The sequence below is a fragment of the Pongo abelii genome, chromosome 1, assembly GCF_028885655.2.
Source record: "Pongo abelii isolate AG06213 chromosome 1, NHGRI_mPonAbe1-v2.0_pri, whole genome shotgun sequence".
NCBI classification, from domain to species: domain Eukaryota; kingdom Metazoa; phylum Chordata; class Mammalia; order Primates; family Hominidae; genus Pongo; species Pongo abelii.
The window spans coordinates 136,571,028-136,587,972 of record NC_071985.2 but is presented as its reverse complement, the minus strand read 5'-3'; the positions used below and the strand labels follow the sequence as shown (position 1 = coordinate 136,587,972).

Below are 16,945 nucleotides of genomic sequence, written 5' to 3'. Positions count from 1 at the left end.
TGTACATCCAACAAAGGACTAATATCCAGAATCTACAAGGAACTCTAACAAATCAGCAAGAAAAAAACAATCCCTCAAAAAGGGGGCTAAGGATATGAGTAGACAATTCTCAAAAGAAGATATACAAATGACCAACAAGCACATAAAAAATGCTCAACATCACTAATGATCAGGGAAATGCAAATTAAAACCACAATGCAATACCAACTTACTCCTACAAGAATGGCCATAATCCAAAAATTAAAAAATAATGAATATTGTCATGGGTGCATTGAAAAGGGAACATTTCTACACTGCTGGTAGGAATGTAAACCAGTACAACCACTGTGGAAAATGGTGTGAAGATTCCTTAAAGAACTATAAGTAGAACTACCATTTGATCCAGCAATCCCACTACTGGGTATCTCCCAGAGGAAAAAGAGTCATTATATGAAAGACACTTGTGCATGTATGTTTATAGCAGCACAATTTGCAATTGCAAAACTGTGGAACCAACCAAAATACCCATCAATCAACAAGTGGATAAAGAAACTGTGGTAAACATATATGATGAAATTTGTCATAAAATGAATTTATGACATAAAATGACATAAAATGAATGTCATAAAAATGAATGAATTAGTGGCATTCACGGCAACCTTGTTGGGATTGGAGACTACCACTCTAAGTGAAGTAACTCCAGCAACGGAAACCCAAACATTGTATGTTCCAGATACCCCCTGTTTCCCTAAAAACCTATGGAAATAAAAAATTTCTTTAAAAACATACTGTTTTTACCTTTGAATTAAACAAAAGGAAAAAGGTATATAAGGTTTTAAAATGCCCGCAATGCAAGAACAAAGTGGGAGGACTGACACTACCCAACCTCAAAGCTTACTAGGAAGCTAAAGTAATCAAGGCAGTTTAGTACTGACTAAAGACTAGACAAATAAATCAATGGGAAAGAATAGAGAGTCCAGAAATAGGCCCATATAAATATAGTCAACTGATCTTTGACAAAGGAGTAAAGGCAATACAATGGAGCAAAGAGTAATTTTCAACAAATGTTGCTGAAGCAGTTGGGCATCCACATGCAGAAAGAAAAAAAAACGAATCTAGACACAGACCTTACACCCTTTACAAAAATTAACTCTAAATGCATCATAGACCTAAATGTAAAGTACAAAATTATAAAACTCTCAGAAGACAATATAGGAGACTTTGATGATGTTAAGTATGGCAATAACTTTTTATATATTGTACCGAAGGCACAATTCATGAAAGAAATTATTAATAAGTTAGACCTCATTAAAATTAAAAACTTCTGCTCCGCAAAAGACAATGTTAAGAGACTATGAAGACAAGCCATAGACTGGGAGGAATATTTGCAAAAGACACATCTGATAACGCTGTTAACCAAAAAACACAAAAGACTCATTAAATTCAACAAAAAGAAAGAAAAGAAAGAACACAATTAAAAATGGGCCAAAGACCTTAACAGACACCTCACTAAAGAAAATATACAGATGTTAAATAGCATCTGAAAAGATGCTTTACCCCCCCGTCACCAGGGAAATGCGAATTATAACAACAATAAAATATCACTGCACACCTATTCGAATGTCAAAAATATAGAACACTGACAACAACAAAGGCTGGAGAGGATATGGATCAACAGGAGCTCTCCTTCATTGCTAGTGGGAGTATAAAATGGTACAGCTACTTTGGAAAGCAGTCTGGTGGTTTCCAACAAAATTAAGTATATGGTTACTAGACAATCAATAATCACACCCATTAGTACTTGCCCAAAGAAGTTGAAAACTTATGCCCACACAAAATACTGCACACAAATGTTTGTTGAAGCTTTATTCATCATTGCCAAAACTTGGAAGCAATCAAGAGGTTTTTAAAAAGGTGAATGGATAAAAAGATGGTATATTCAGACAATGAAATATTATTCTGCACTAAAAGAAAACAAGTTATCAAGCCATGAAAACACAGAGGAATCTTAAAAGCATATTACTAAGTGAAAAAAGCCAATGTGAAAAGGGTACATATTGTGTGATTCCTACTACATGACATTCTGGGAAAGAGAAAATTACAGAGACAGTAAAAAGATCAGTGGTTGCTAGCGGATTGAGGCGGAGAGGGAGAGACGAATAGGCAGAGCGCAGAGGATTTTTAGGAAAGTTCAACTATTCTGTATGATACTACAATGGTAGAAACATCATGATATATTTGTTCAAACCCATGGAATGTACAATACCAAGAGGGAACTCTAATGTCAACTACACATTTTGGAAGATAATGATGTGTCAATGTAGGTTCACCAATTGTAACAAACATATCACTCTGATAGGGGATGTTGATAATGTGGAAGGTGATGCACGTGTAGAGGACAGAGGGTATATGGGAAGTCTCTATACCTACCACCCAATTTTCTGTGAGCCTAAAACTTCTCTAAAAATAGTCTATTAAAAATGCATGGAATATAATACCTTATTTACAGATATGCAATGTTGTAGTAATCCTGTTTTTTTATTTTCTATATTTCTGATGCTTTGACATGGTGGGGGCTTTGCTGACCCTGAAGAAACTGGCCCTCCCAGGGCTAGCTAGTTGCTAGAGACAGTAAAAGACTTTCCTGTGAGTGTACTTTTCATAAGCAAACCAACCAATCCAGAGCCCACCATCACCTCCTTTATATGGCCCCCATAGGGCTCTTTCATTCAGGGTCACCATTCCCCTGCCCTAATCACACCAGGGCCTACCAGACAACTAGAGACAACCCCTATACCCTTGAGCCAGCTGAAATTATTCAAATTAGTCAACGTTAAACCTATTCACCCTGCCTCGCCTGTTTCTTTCTGCAGAACCCACAATAAAGATTTTGTCCGTGTTTTCCCCTAGCTCTCTCTGACTTCTGACTGACCTTGGTGCTTCCCCTTGTGGCCCCTGCATGGTGAGGTATAGCCCTCCCCTTAGGAACTGTAATAAACTAACTTTTCAATGGCAATTGGGTCCTGATCTGTTGCCCTCACCATACCCAAATAATAATAAAACCTACATTTTAAAATAATTATTTATAAACATAGTATGTTAATGTATTTTTATAAAGCGTTGGCAGGATTTACACTAAATCTGTCAAATGGCTGACTCCAGGAATGAGAAGGGTTATACAATTCGGGAGTTGGGATATCAGAGGGTCACAACTTTACATGTAGGAGTATGCTGTCATAAAACAGGAGACTTGAAGCAAATATAACAAAATGTTAAGAACTACTCATTCTGTGTGGTGGGACAGAAGTGCTTATTATATGATTTTAAAATATTTATTTTTGAAAACAAAAATTATTTTTAAAAAAGTAATGTTACCTACAACATTTAAAAGATGTGGTAAAGATAATACTAAATAAAGAGCAAAGAGTATTCAGGAGATTCATATACAAGTTAGGATGCAATTTTCAAAACAAGTTGAGGCAAGAAATGCAGAGAAGCAACAAAATAGCAGGGGCTTTTAGGAAAGCAATGGTATCCCAGACACTCCAATTTATTCACAACTTGTTCAACACCCCTTCTCAGCTGGGTTAGTGTATCAGTTATCTGTTACCACAGTACTGCCGTGTAACAACCATGACAGAAAACACAAAACTCCCCTGGCATATGGCAATAAACTCTTCTTACTCACAAGTCTTTAGGCTGACAAAGCATTTTGTTGATCGAAGCTGAGATCATCAAGACTTAGTTATGTGTCTATTGCCAGCTGTAGGGCAATTAAACAGTCAACCCTGGATGAACTTGCTCACAAGCCTGTGCCATCTTGCTCTATTCCACATGACTGCTCACCAGCAGGCTTATCCAGCCTTATTCTCATGGCAAAGAGAGCAGCAAGAGGCAACAAGAAGAAACACACAGGGCCTCTAAAGACCTGGGGTCAGAACTGGCACACTGTTGGTTCCACACATGATTTATGCCAAGGCTAGTATAGACTCAGTGTCTTTAATGGAAGGAGTAAACAAATCAAGACCATTGCCACCATCAATCCCACCTCAGTTAGACAAAAACTATCTTGGTGTATATGTTTTCCAGTTTACTTCATTCACTGTGAAAATTAAGAAGCCAGACAGAGCAGGGATTAGCTCTACTTAGCGTTTGTTTGTTTGTTTGCTTTAAATAGATCCTATGTGTTCCTGCTTGAGATCATTCCCTGATATGGCAGCATCCTTATCAGTTGACCTAGACCTTCCTAGAGTATTGTAACCTAAGAAAGGTAAGGCCCATATTCTTCAGAAACGCAGTCTGAAATCTAATGTCTCTGATTATTTACCTAAGAGAGGACAGAATTATATGCTGGGAAGGTTAAAGTCAGTGACGGGCCACCTTCCGGTCATGATGTCAATTATATTCTTACCAGAATGCCTGTAAAGCCTTCTCAAAGGAAATCTTGAAAAACAAGGTGAATAAATAACACATATGACTATATTCCCATTTTGGGGAAGTCACAATACACCTTAGTTTTATACACTGTCAGTTGCCAGACCAATACCCATTCCCTCTTCCTTTCTTAACTAACAGATCCTTGATTTTGCTTTAGGACAGCAATGCATCAATTCAAAATATTCCTTATTCCAGACTCACTTACAGCTAGTGATAGCTGCATGACCTATTATTTCCTGGCAGTGAGACATAAGCACAAGTTAACTAAGTGGACAACTGAGAAAAATATATTTCTTTCCAGAAATAAAGGGACATATTTTCTGTTTTCCACCTTCTACTCTGGACTCTTTCCGGTGTTTCCTGCCTAGAAGTGCAGCAGCCACCGTATGAGCATGAGAAAGGAAGCCCCACACTATGCCAGGGAGGCTGCAGGAGAATTCAGAAAGGAGACTGCGCACTGGAGGCATCCTGGAACTGACATTCCACTCTGGATGCCTGTGTCTGCATTTATTTTTCTACATAAGAAAAATAAACTCCTACTTGTTTATATCTTTGCAATCAGATTTCTGTCACATGCAACCAAATGCAAATCTAAATAATTTGTGAGTTCTAAGAATTTCTGCACTGAAAGAAAAACCTTCCTAGCTAGATTAGTCATTCCACGACATATGTATATTGTACAACATAAATATACACAATTTTATCTATCAATTTAAAAATAATATTAACAAAATAATAAAGATGTGAAAGACCTAAATAAATGAGGGGCAAAAAAGCTCAGTCCTTCCCAAACTTATTTGCACAAGCACTTTTTTTAAAAGTAATTTTTTTTTACCTTCTATAGTATATGAACAATGCTTCACAGAATATCTGTTTGGAAAATTCCATTTTATTTTGTGTTATATAACTTTTACCTTGAATGGCCTGTTTCCTGGTTAAAGTACTGCATTAATGAAATCAATGTGTAAAACAGATCTTTATATGGACAAATCATCTTGTAACACCAGCTATCTCAGAATAGACATCATTTGCTTATCCATGATCCCATTCATCAAAAAATATTTATTGGTCACCTAATAGGTTCCAAACTTTGCTAGGTCCTGGGGATAGAAAGATAACTTAATCCAGTTCTCAAATCTTTGTTAGCTTAAGGTTAATGTGACAAGACAATTATTTATAATGTAATGTGTCTAAAATTCTCTGTTACCACAATTTAAGGACATTCCAAGCATCCAGGGCACACTATCATGATGCTCCTGATTCTTGAATATTAACCTAACACTGTCAGGTTCATGGGGAAAAAAACTGGATACTCAGGAAGGATTTGAGCCAACTATCCAACATTTACATATTTTTAAAAATTATTTTTTATTGAGACATAATTGATGTACATATTTTCAGGGTACGTGTGATAATCTGATACATTCATATAGTCAGACCAGGGTAATTAGGATATCCATCACATTAAATGTTTAGCTTTTCTTTATGCTAGGAACATTCAAATTATTCTCCTCTGGCTATTTTGAAATGTTTAATAGACTAATGTTAACTATAGTCACCCTTCTGATCTATCAAACACCAGGTCTTATTTCTTCTATCTATTAGTAACTGTATAATTGTACCCATTAATAATCTCTATTCCCTCCTTTCCCACCCTTCCTGGCCTCTGGAAATCTATCTATCTTCATAAGCTCCACCTTTTTAGCTCACACATATGAGTGAGAACATGCTATATTTGTCTTTCTGTGCTTGGTGTATTTCACTTAACATAATGCCCTCCACTTCCATTCATGTTGATGCAAATAACAGGATTTTATTCTCTTTATGGCTGGATAATATTGTTTATATACCACATTTTACTTATTCATTTATCCATTGATTGGCACTTAGGTTGATTCTATATTTTGGGTATTGTGAATAGTGCTGTAGTAAACATGGGGGTGCAGACATCTCTTTGATGTATTGATTTCCTCTCTTTTGGACCGGATCTCAACAATCCCTTCAAGCCTCCACCAGGCAGTGTGAGGATGCCTAACGTACCCAACACACAACCAGCAATAATGAAACCAACAGAGAAACATCCAGTTTATACACCGATTGCAAAAAAAACATGCATTGGCCCAAGCTGAACTTCTTAAACACCAGGAAGAAGTAGAAAGAAAAGATGCAGAATTAGATCATTGGGAATGAGAAATGCAAAACCTCACTCAACATGGTAGAAAAAATAATTGGCCACTTCTTCTTAGCAATTTTCCTATAGAACCTTCGTTCTATCAGGATTTTTCTGTTGACATTCCTGTATTATTCCAAAAGACAGTAAAGCTTATATACTACTTGTGGATGTTCCATGCTGTAACACTGTTTCTAAATATCTTCAGATGCTTGTCTTGGTTTTGTGTTGATTTTGCAAGAGTGGTTGATTTTAGTTTGAGTATCCTGTGGTTCTTGCTTTTTACTCCTTGTTCATTTGTCTGTTGGTACAGACCACTTTCAGGAGTGACAGTTCATTCAGATTCTTTGTATTCTTCTTCGTCTACATTTGTTAGCTTGCTGTACATGCATTCCAGGCATATGAAATTGGGGCAATTGTGATTGAGTTTCAGCCCTTACTGTTCTCAACCAAAATATTCCTATTGGAATCAGAATGATAATCACAGCAGCACTTTTCACAGCATCAGCAGCCATCTCACTAGTTATGTTTTTAAAAGATGATGGCCTCCAGCTGCATCTATGTTGCTACAAAGGACATAATTTCATTTTGGAGGCTGTGTAATATTCCATGGTGTATACATACCACATTTTCTTTATCCAGTCTACCATTGATGGACATTTAGGTTGATTCCATGACTTTGCTGTTGTGGATAGTGCTGCAAGAAACATACAAGTGCAGGTGTCTTTTTGAAAAAAGAAGGTACTAATTAACTAGTAGCTTCATAGCTTTTTTGTCTAGTAGTAGCTTTATTTTTAAATAAAGATATATTCTATGCCCATGGGTTGGAAGAATCAATATTGTTAAAATGACCATACTACCCAAAGCGATTTACAGATTCAGTGCAATCCCTACGAAAATACCAATGACATTCCTCACAGAAATAGAAAAAAAAGCACTAAAATTAATATGAAACCACAAAAGACCCCAAATAGCCAAAGACATCCTGAACAAAAAGAACAAAACTGGAGGCATCACACTACCTGACAACAAATCAGCCAATACTGCATAAAAACAATGGAACAGACTAGAGAGCCCAAGTATCAATCCACACACTTACAGCCAACCCATTTTGGAAGAAAATACAATAAGGAGAGAGTAGCCTCTTCTATAAATGATGCTGAGAAAACTGGATAATCATATGCAGAAGAATAAAACTAGACTCTATGTCTCACCATATAGAAAAATCAAATCAAAATGAATCAATATTTACATCTTAACTGAGTCTTGATTTTCTTTAATTGCCCTCTACACGCAATGATTCATGTCAAAGGACAACAGTGGCAATTCTTTATGAAAACCCTAAGCAGTTAATGCCCTTGATAGAAGTGAAGAGACCTAATATATAAAGAATAAGAGAAAGATGTTTAATGCCCTTGATAGAAGTGAAGAGACCTAATATATAAAGAATAAGAGAAAGATGTAATTATGACTAAACAGGGGTTCAAGTTCGAGGAAATGATAACTTTGGTATCTTGAATAGGAGAGGGACAAGAAAGGGACACGAGAGCGACGTGTTGTCAGAATGCAGGGGAGTTTTTAATGGAAAGGCAGAAGATTAAAATACCAAAAAGAGTGGTTGGTTGATAGAGCAAAGTCTCAGAACACATAGAAGGCATTGGAATAAAGAACAAAAACATGAAATTAACCTGAACAGAAAGAAGCCATCATCCTTCGATACAAGAGAAGGAGAGTGAAATGAGAGCGGATGTGGGTAGTGTGTGGTTGAAGGAGAGATTTATATGGGTTGAATTGTGTTCCCCCAAAATATATATTCAAGTCCTAGCCCCACTCCCTCAGAATGTGACCTATTCAGAAATCAGGCTGTTTCAGATGTAATTAGTGAAGATGATGTACTGGAGTATGGTGGGCCCCTAATCCGATACAACTGCAATCTTTATAAAAGAGAGAAATTTGGGTACACACACACACACACACACACAGAAGGAAGACAATGTGAAGACACATGAGGGATGATGGCCATGACAACTGAGGCAGAGATTGGAATGCTGCATTTGCAAGCTAAAGAATGACCATGGATTGCCAAGAGCTTCCAGAAGCTAGGAAGAGGCAAGACAGAATTCTCCTCTACAAGTTTTAGAAGGAGCATGGTCCTGCTCATACCTTGATTTCAAGCTTCTAACCCCTAGAACTGTGACAGCATAAATTTCTGTTGTCATAGCCACCAAGGTTTTGGTACTTGGTTATGGCAGCCTTAGGAAATGAGTACAAAGGTGTTGCAGAGATCACACTGTGGCCTTTATCTTACTGATGACGAAGTTCAAGGACTAGCACCAAGATTAAAAGGGAGCATTGACCGTAGTGAAGTTCCAAACCAATACCTGAGAAGAATAAAAGTGGAAGCCAAGCATGAAGATATACAAATAAGTAATAAGGACTTGGCTGAAGTCAGTGACTATGAATTTATTGCAACACTAATCTGATTAAAATTCCAGACACAAATATGAATTTAGTACATGATAAAGATATTTCAAATCAGTGCATATATGATGGATTGGTTATTCAATACAATATGATTAACAATTTGGGGGTAGAAAAATAAATATCTACAGGTGGAACTAACTGTCCCCTTGAATTAAAAATAATGTTAAAGAGTTGTTTATAATAATTGTTTTAAAAAGGGAAACAGCCTAAATATTGAATAAGGGAAAATATCATATAAATAACATCTGGTTGTTAACAAATTTTATACCATAATAATATATTCTTATTTTTAAACTGGAAAATGTCAATACATGCTATTGTCAACTATTATAATTTTATAAAATATATGTATATACATACACACATATACATAATGTGTCTATACATCTCTAAAGAAAATAAATGGTTATTGACTATTATCTCCATATGATAGAATTACAGGTATTCTTTCTATATGATTTTCTTTCAAATTATATACTTAATATTTGGCTTTAATTATTTATGGCTTTATTTAGAAAAGTACTGTAACAATGGTGGTTCTAGAATGTGAGGATCCTATGTCAGTTGTCAAAATAGCCCAATGTTTCAACTCTTTTTTTTCAAGAATCAAAAACAATTCCTGAGATGGAGATCAGAAGAGTCATATTTAAAAGAATAGATGAAAACCAGATACCCAAGGAAACTACAGCAGGGAAATACATACCTGGGACCACACGTATATACTAGACATCTGGTGCATCGGTTAGGAACATTGCAAAGATAAATGAAATTTGGAAAATAAATTGCCCATGAAACAGTTTAGGCCATGTGAGGAATTTAAGATTTTGTGGTACAATTTGGTTTTGGTTTTAAACTTAGAGACTGGCAGTGACCTGTTTTATGCCATGTGAGTTTGGTTTTTACCTGCTGTGGTCTGAGTGAATGACCTTAAACTGTAGGTCATTTGGGATTTTGACCTTGTTCATTTCATGTCTGCTTATGCTAGCACTATGCAGAGGTAAGAAGCTGTTACACAGACAGGGACTCCAGGCACCAGCCTATGTGCCAGGGAGAGGAAGGTGGGGAGAGGGGGCAAATTCAATGTACAGAAGTTGGCCACAATAGCCTCGTTTTATACAGGCCTTCTAGATGTTAGGGATTTAAACTTATTTTTTAGTTTTTCCGTGTTTTGCAGTCAGGCTTGCAGTCCAGGATTATAAACTGATGCTAAGTTCTGTGGGAGCTTTAGTGTATGCAAGCTTCTAGCTTTAAAAGTGTGTGCCAGGCATAGGAGACAATGTGGATAAGCTGCCTAAAATTCTATTTATTCTGTTCATCATTCAAGGCCAAGGGTGGTGCTGTGGAGGGAATAGGCTCTTGGACCCATGAAGCATATATCCATAATCTCATAAGAATTACTCCCAACACGTGGCTTCAGGTTAATTCTGGATTTGTTATTTTGCATAGAGTCTGGTCATGGCTATAGCTTTAGATTTCAGAGACCAAATCTGAATGCAGGGTTCAAATAATTTGTTCACATTCTCCTCTCTGAGTAGAACAATCCCACTCAAGTGATTGTCCCCCATCAAACAGGACTCATTCTCTTCTCTTCCTGCCTGGTTCCCCATAATATGCCTCATTATTGCTATGTCTTCCCTTAGAAGTCTATTCCATTTATTTATCCAGCATGAAGTTCACCCAAAACTGTCATATTGATACTTCCCTTGTAATTCTTCCAGTATTTTCTACTGATCTTCCTACTCTTCTCTATAATCTGTCCAGAATCTTTGTAACTACTCAAAATAGCAGTCTCAGTCCTTAAGATAGTGGGTTCCCAATTGTCTATATTATGAATTTTTCGCATTCAGCTTTAAGAGCTACCTCTCAACAGTTTTTTTGCATCCTGCTTCTCAGCAGGGTCTACAGACAATTCAGTCTGCTCTCTCATATCTTCCCCTCTCTTTCTACCCAAGATTTCTTTGGACCTCTGCCGCAGTTTCTGATCTAATAACAACAAAGCATCTTCCCCTTTTCTAATTCCTTTGTTATGTATAGTTAGATTTGGGTATATATTATTTTCCCAGTTGTCTTTCCTGGTCGTAATATCTGCTTTTCCCCTTTAACTCCGTCCAGTCTTCTGATTTCTGCAATCTCAACTTTTGTTTTTAGGGAATTAGTTTCTTCCTATAGATAATTGTTTTTCAAGGAGGGTACAATTGATAACAGTGCAGGATAACTCCTTTTCATCTATTATTTTGGTGAAGCTGTCCTATATATTGCAAATGGTTTAGCATCCGTGGCCCCTGCTCACTAAATACCAGGAGCACTTTCTCAAATTCCACTGTGGAAATCAAGAGTCCACAGCTCTGTCTACATCATGATTTTTTTGTTGTTGTTGTGGTTGTTGGGGGGTTTTTTTGAAGCAGAGTCTCGCTCTGTTGCCCAGGCTGGACTGCAGTGGCGCGATCTCGGCTCACTGTAACCTCCGCCTCCTGTATGGTTTCAAGCCATTCTCCTGCCTCCACCTCCTGAGTAGCTGGGATTACAGGCACGTGCCACCACGCCCAGCTAATATTTGTGTATTTTTAGTAGAGACGGGATTTCACCATGTTGGCCAGGCTGGTGATGAATTTTTGGTGAGTGGGTTCAAATGTGCCTGACCAGTGTGACACGGCCTGCTAATTCTGCCTGCTCCCAGCCCTAGAGAGTCCCAGAAGAGGTTGTGGAACACTGGAAAAGTGTTGCTAGCTCTACACTTGCTCTGGAAAGGAAGAAGTAGGAGATCTAGAAAAGCTGCTTCTGTAGCAATGCCAAAACCAAAGCCCACTTGGAATAGTTTGGGGAGAAAATGGGAAGTAAGGGTGATAAATGGAGATCAGTTTTCTTTTAAAAGGAGCGGAGCTGGAGCAGAAACTGAAGTGGGATGCAGGGCAAACAAGGGTTTTTTAAACAATGCAGATCAGAGAGTATGTTTGTATGTATGACACCAGGAGCTGCCTCAAAAAATTGTGGCCTCTTTCTCTTGTAACAGGATTTTTGAAAAAACTTAACAAGAAAAATAATTTGCCCAAAAGAAATACATATATGTTTGTGTGTATACTTACACCTACTCATATATATGCAAGTGCAACGGTGGGAAAGACTACATCTATAATATGTCACTTTCGTATCCCTAGATTCAATGAAAATAGAAGTTGTGCTGAAAACAAAATATTCTGAAAAAAAAAAGCAGGTCAGTTTAAGTACAATTAAGCTCAAAAAAGTTTGAGTATTGTCTCAGTTGTGGAATGCAATCCAGGGAAAGCAGAAATTTGTAGAATATTCCAGAAATGATGAGTATTTGAAATGTTTTATTTTGGTGCTTTCATTTTCTATAATGAAATGAGATAACAAATCCCTATTTGCGTCTTAGTATTCCAAAATAGCTAGCAAGAATAGAAAAATCTGACAGTTGCTGAGAAAAAAAGAAAAAAAAAAACATGAAAATAGCCAAATCTGTCCAATCTTGTATTTATCCATTCAGGCTATAAATGGTGTTATTGTTGAAAAGAAGTTAAATTTTCTTCAGAGAAAAACTTTTTCTGTGGAGAAAATGGCATTCTTTGCTCACTAAATAAATGTATGTAAAATTAATTTCATTCCCTTCTATTAATAACCAGTAAAAATATAATAGTGGATTATCATTCATTCATTCACTCTACAAATACTTTTAGGTCCCAGCATGGGCTAGATCCAGGGTGCAGCACTGATGAAAACAGGCTCCAGCAAAAATGAGATGTATTTCTGCCCTCAAAGCACTGATAATCTTTATAAATTAAAATTATTATGAGGAACACAAACAGGCAATTCACACAAGAATAACAAATTGTCTAGAAATGTATATAAAATACTCATCCTCACTAGTAATCAATAAATGCAACTTTAAAATTACAGTAAGATACTGTTTTTCATCAACCAACTTAGAAAAGGCTTTCTAATAATAATATTTAGGATTCGTGCATAAAAATAGACCCTCTTATTAATTGTTATTTGGAGCATTAATTAGCAATATTTTTCTAGAATATAATCTGGCAACATGGATTAAAAGAATTAAAAGTTGTCATACTATATAGCACGAACCCACTTCCAGGAAATTCAGCTGAAAACCTAGATTACTGAAGTCTTTATAAATAAAGGAATGAGAATGTTCACCACACTACTATATATGTACCATGAAATGGAAGATTTATCAAAAAATATGGCACATTCTTATATACCATCTTACTAGTAAAAATTAGGTGGTAAAATAATACTGAATAAAATTAAGAACTTTATAATTAGTAAAAAAAGGAAACAATTAAAATTTGGTATAGCATAATGCTGTTATAAGTAATAAATGTGTATATACTGTAAAAAGATATATGTACACATGTAGAAGAAAATACAGTTGTTCCCCCTTATCCGCTAGGAATATGCTCCAAGACCCCCAATGAATGTCCAAAACCTTAAATAGTAGCAAATCCTATATATATACTATGTTTTTTTCTATACATACCTACCCATTATAAAGTTTAATTTATAAATTAGGCACAATAAAATATACTATAATAAGAGTTATGTGAAGGTTCTCGCCCTCTCTCTCTCTCTTAATACCTTATTGCACTGTACTCACCTATTTTCAAGCCACAGTTGACCAGAGGTAACTGAAACCTTAAAAAGCAAAATTGTGGATAATGGAGGATTACTGTAAACTGTAAACAAAAAGGTGAAATGAGTTACAAGAGAAAAGATTACAGGTCATTTAAATGTTCTTCTTTTTGCTTCCTTATATATTCTATATTTTTCATACTGAACATGTAACACATCTTCAGTTAAAAAATAAATGTTTAATTAAGTAGCTTTAATCTCTCTATGGTTTGGACACAAACTTTGTGTGGTTTCTCAGATTTTATTGACTGCCTTGTATCTCTCTCTTAGTTGACTACCCGCTTTCATTGAATTGCTCTCTGCTCTTAAACTTGGATGTAATACTATACGTTAGACTATGGGATTGCGCTTTCGGAGAAACTACTGAGGAGCCAGATGAAAAATAAGTATGATTCATGTTACAGCATTAAAAGAAAACCTTGAAAACACTATGTTAAGTGAAAGAAGCCAGTCACAAAAAGTCATATATTATATGATTCTTTTTATATAAAATGGCCAGAATGAAAAAATGTATAGGAACAGAAAGGTTAATGATTGTCACAGCTGGGGGAAAAGGAGAATGGGAGTGACAAGTAATGGGCTTGGGGTTTCTTTTAGGGGTGATGAAAGCATTCTAAATTAGGAGATTTATGGTTCCAAAAGGGCAATGTAGACACAGCTGGATTCATTCCCTAACACAGAAAACCAAAATATATATATATACAACACTGAGATTATCACCAGACTGCAACCTGTTTAGAGATAGGCAATCTAAAATTATGTAAATTGAGACAACCACAAGTCAAAATGTGGGGGAGATGGAGTTAAAGTGCATGATTGTTTTGTTTCATTTGGTTTTTTACTTTTTTGTTTGTTTGTCTTTACTCTTTTTTTGTAATCTAAGTTGTTATCTCTTTAAATAATTTATTATATTTATAAGATGTTTTATGTAACCCTATGGTAACTACAACACAAAAACCTATAATGGATACACTAAAAATAAAAAGCAACAAATTAAGACATACTACAACTAAGAAAATTACATAGCCACAAGGGATGACAGTAAGAAAGGAAGAAAAGAAGAAAGGAGTTATAGAACAACGAGAAAACCAGAAAAAAAAATGGCAGTACTAAGTCCTTACTTATCAATAACAACACTGAATGTAAATGAACTAAATTCTCTAATTAAAAGACATAGATGAGCATTTTTTTCACATTTTTGTTGGGTGCTTATATGTCTTCTTTTGGAAGTCTCTATGCCTTTGCCCACTTCTTACTGGGGTTATTTGTTTTTTGCTTGCTCATTTAAGTTCCTTATATATTTTGGATATTAAGTTCTTCTCAGATGGATAGTTTGTGAATATTTTCTCCTGTTCTGTAGGTTGTGTATTTACTCTATTGATGGTTTATTTTGCTGTGCATAAGCTCTTTAGTTTAATTAGGTCCCACTTATTAATTTTTGGCTTTGTTGCAATTGCTTTTCGGGACTTGGTCATAAATTCTTTGCCAAGGCCGATGTTGGGAAGGGTATTTCCTAGGTTTTCCTTTAACATTTTTATAGTTTGAGTCTTACATTTAAATCTTTAATTCATCTTGAGTTAATTTTTGTGTGTGGTGAAAGCTAAGGGTCTAGTTTCATTCTTCTGCACATGGCTTTCCAGTTATCCCAGCACCATTTGTTGAATAGGGAGTCCTTTGTTGCGTATGTTTTTCAGCCTTGTTGAAGATCAGATGATTGTAGGTGTGTAGCTTTATTTCTGAGCTTCTAATGGGTTTCATTGGTCTATGTGTCTGTTTGTGTACAAGTACCATGCTGTTAATCATCAGAGAAATGCAAATCAAAACCACAATGAGATACCATCTAACACCAGTCTGAATGGCTACTATTAAAAAGTCAAAAAGCAACAGATGCTGGCAAGGCTGTAGAGAAAAGGGAAGGCTTATACACTGTTGGTGGGAATGTAAATTAGTTCAGCCTCCGTGGAAAGCAGTTTGGAGATTTCTCAAATAACTCACAACAAAACTTGAGACCATTATATTAAGTGAAATAAGTCAAGCACAGAAAAAAAATTTCATGTTTAATCAAATATTGCATGTAATCACTCATGCAGGAACTGAAAAGGTGGATCTCATGAAGATAGAGAGTAGATTCTCATGAAGATAGAAAGTAGATTGGTGGCTACCAGAAGCCAGGAAGGGTGGGAGAGGAGAGAATAAAGAGATATTGATTAATTGGGTACAAATACACTGTTAGATAGAAGAAATAAGACTTGGTGTTCAATAGATCAGTAAGGTGACTGTAGTTAACACTGATCTATTATACATTTCAAAATAGCTAGAAGAGAATAATTTAAATGTTTCTAGCACAAAGAAAAGCTAAATATTTAATGTGATGGATATCCCAATTACCCTAATTTGATTATATGACTGTATCAAATTATCACATGTACCACAAAAATATGTACAGCCATTAAATAGCAATAGAAAACTAATTAATTAATTAATTTTAAAAAGGAAAAGCTACAACTTGCATATTGCAATTTAAGTAATAAAACAAGATAATCATTAAACTAAAAAATAAAATTACATGGTGATGATGGTTGCAGAACTCTGTAAATAAAAACCATTGAATTCTACATTTTAAAATGGTGAATCTTGTGATATGTAATTATACCTCATTAAAGCTCTTATTTAAAGAAACGTTTGTTGTGAAAATCAAAGATGATAGTAAAATGTTGGACACAGTGCCTAGTACATAGTCAGCACTCAATAAATATTAGCTATTAATATTCTAGAGTGACTGAATTGAGGAAGCTTTGTGTGACTCTAAAGTCACTGGGAAAAAAATGGATGAGTCAACCGGCATTTGTAGAAAAGAAAATGATCACAAATCGTGGTGTGTGGGGTCCTGTGTTCTATCGTGGCCATGGCAGCTTTGAAATCCCATCTCCCTAAGGCCGGTTGAGTGGGGTATGTCTTGGTGACTGAGAGCAGAACAAGGGTCATTGTTCAGACCTGGAACATTTCTGGCCTGTTTTGCTTAGGTATGGTTAGGAACTTTCCAATGCCCTAAGGCTGAAAGAGACACATGCAGGCCTAACCAGAGCCAATCTTGATGACAAGAAACCATAAAAGAGGGGAGAATTTCCCACTGAATATCAGATATTTTAACCAGGGTCATGAACACAATTTCTACTACCAAGAGAGGAAAATGGGATTTAAGGAGAGAAG

General features: G+C 35.9%; 1 pseudogene; it reads left to right on the top strand.

Moving 5' to 3' along the window:
- The first annotated feature begins 6,392 nt into the window (after window positions 1–6,392).
- LOC100437590 (secretory carrier-associated membrane protein 1-like) lies at window positions 6,393–8,322 on the top strand (annotated as a pseudogene).
- The last annotated feature ends 8,623 nt before the right edge of the window (window positions 8,323–16,945 follow it).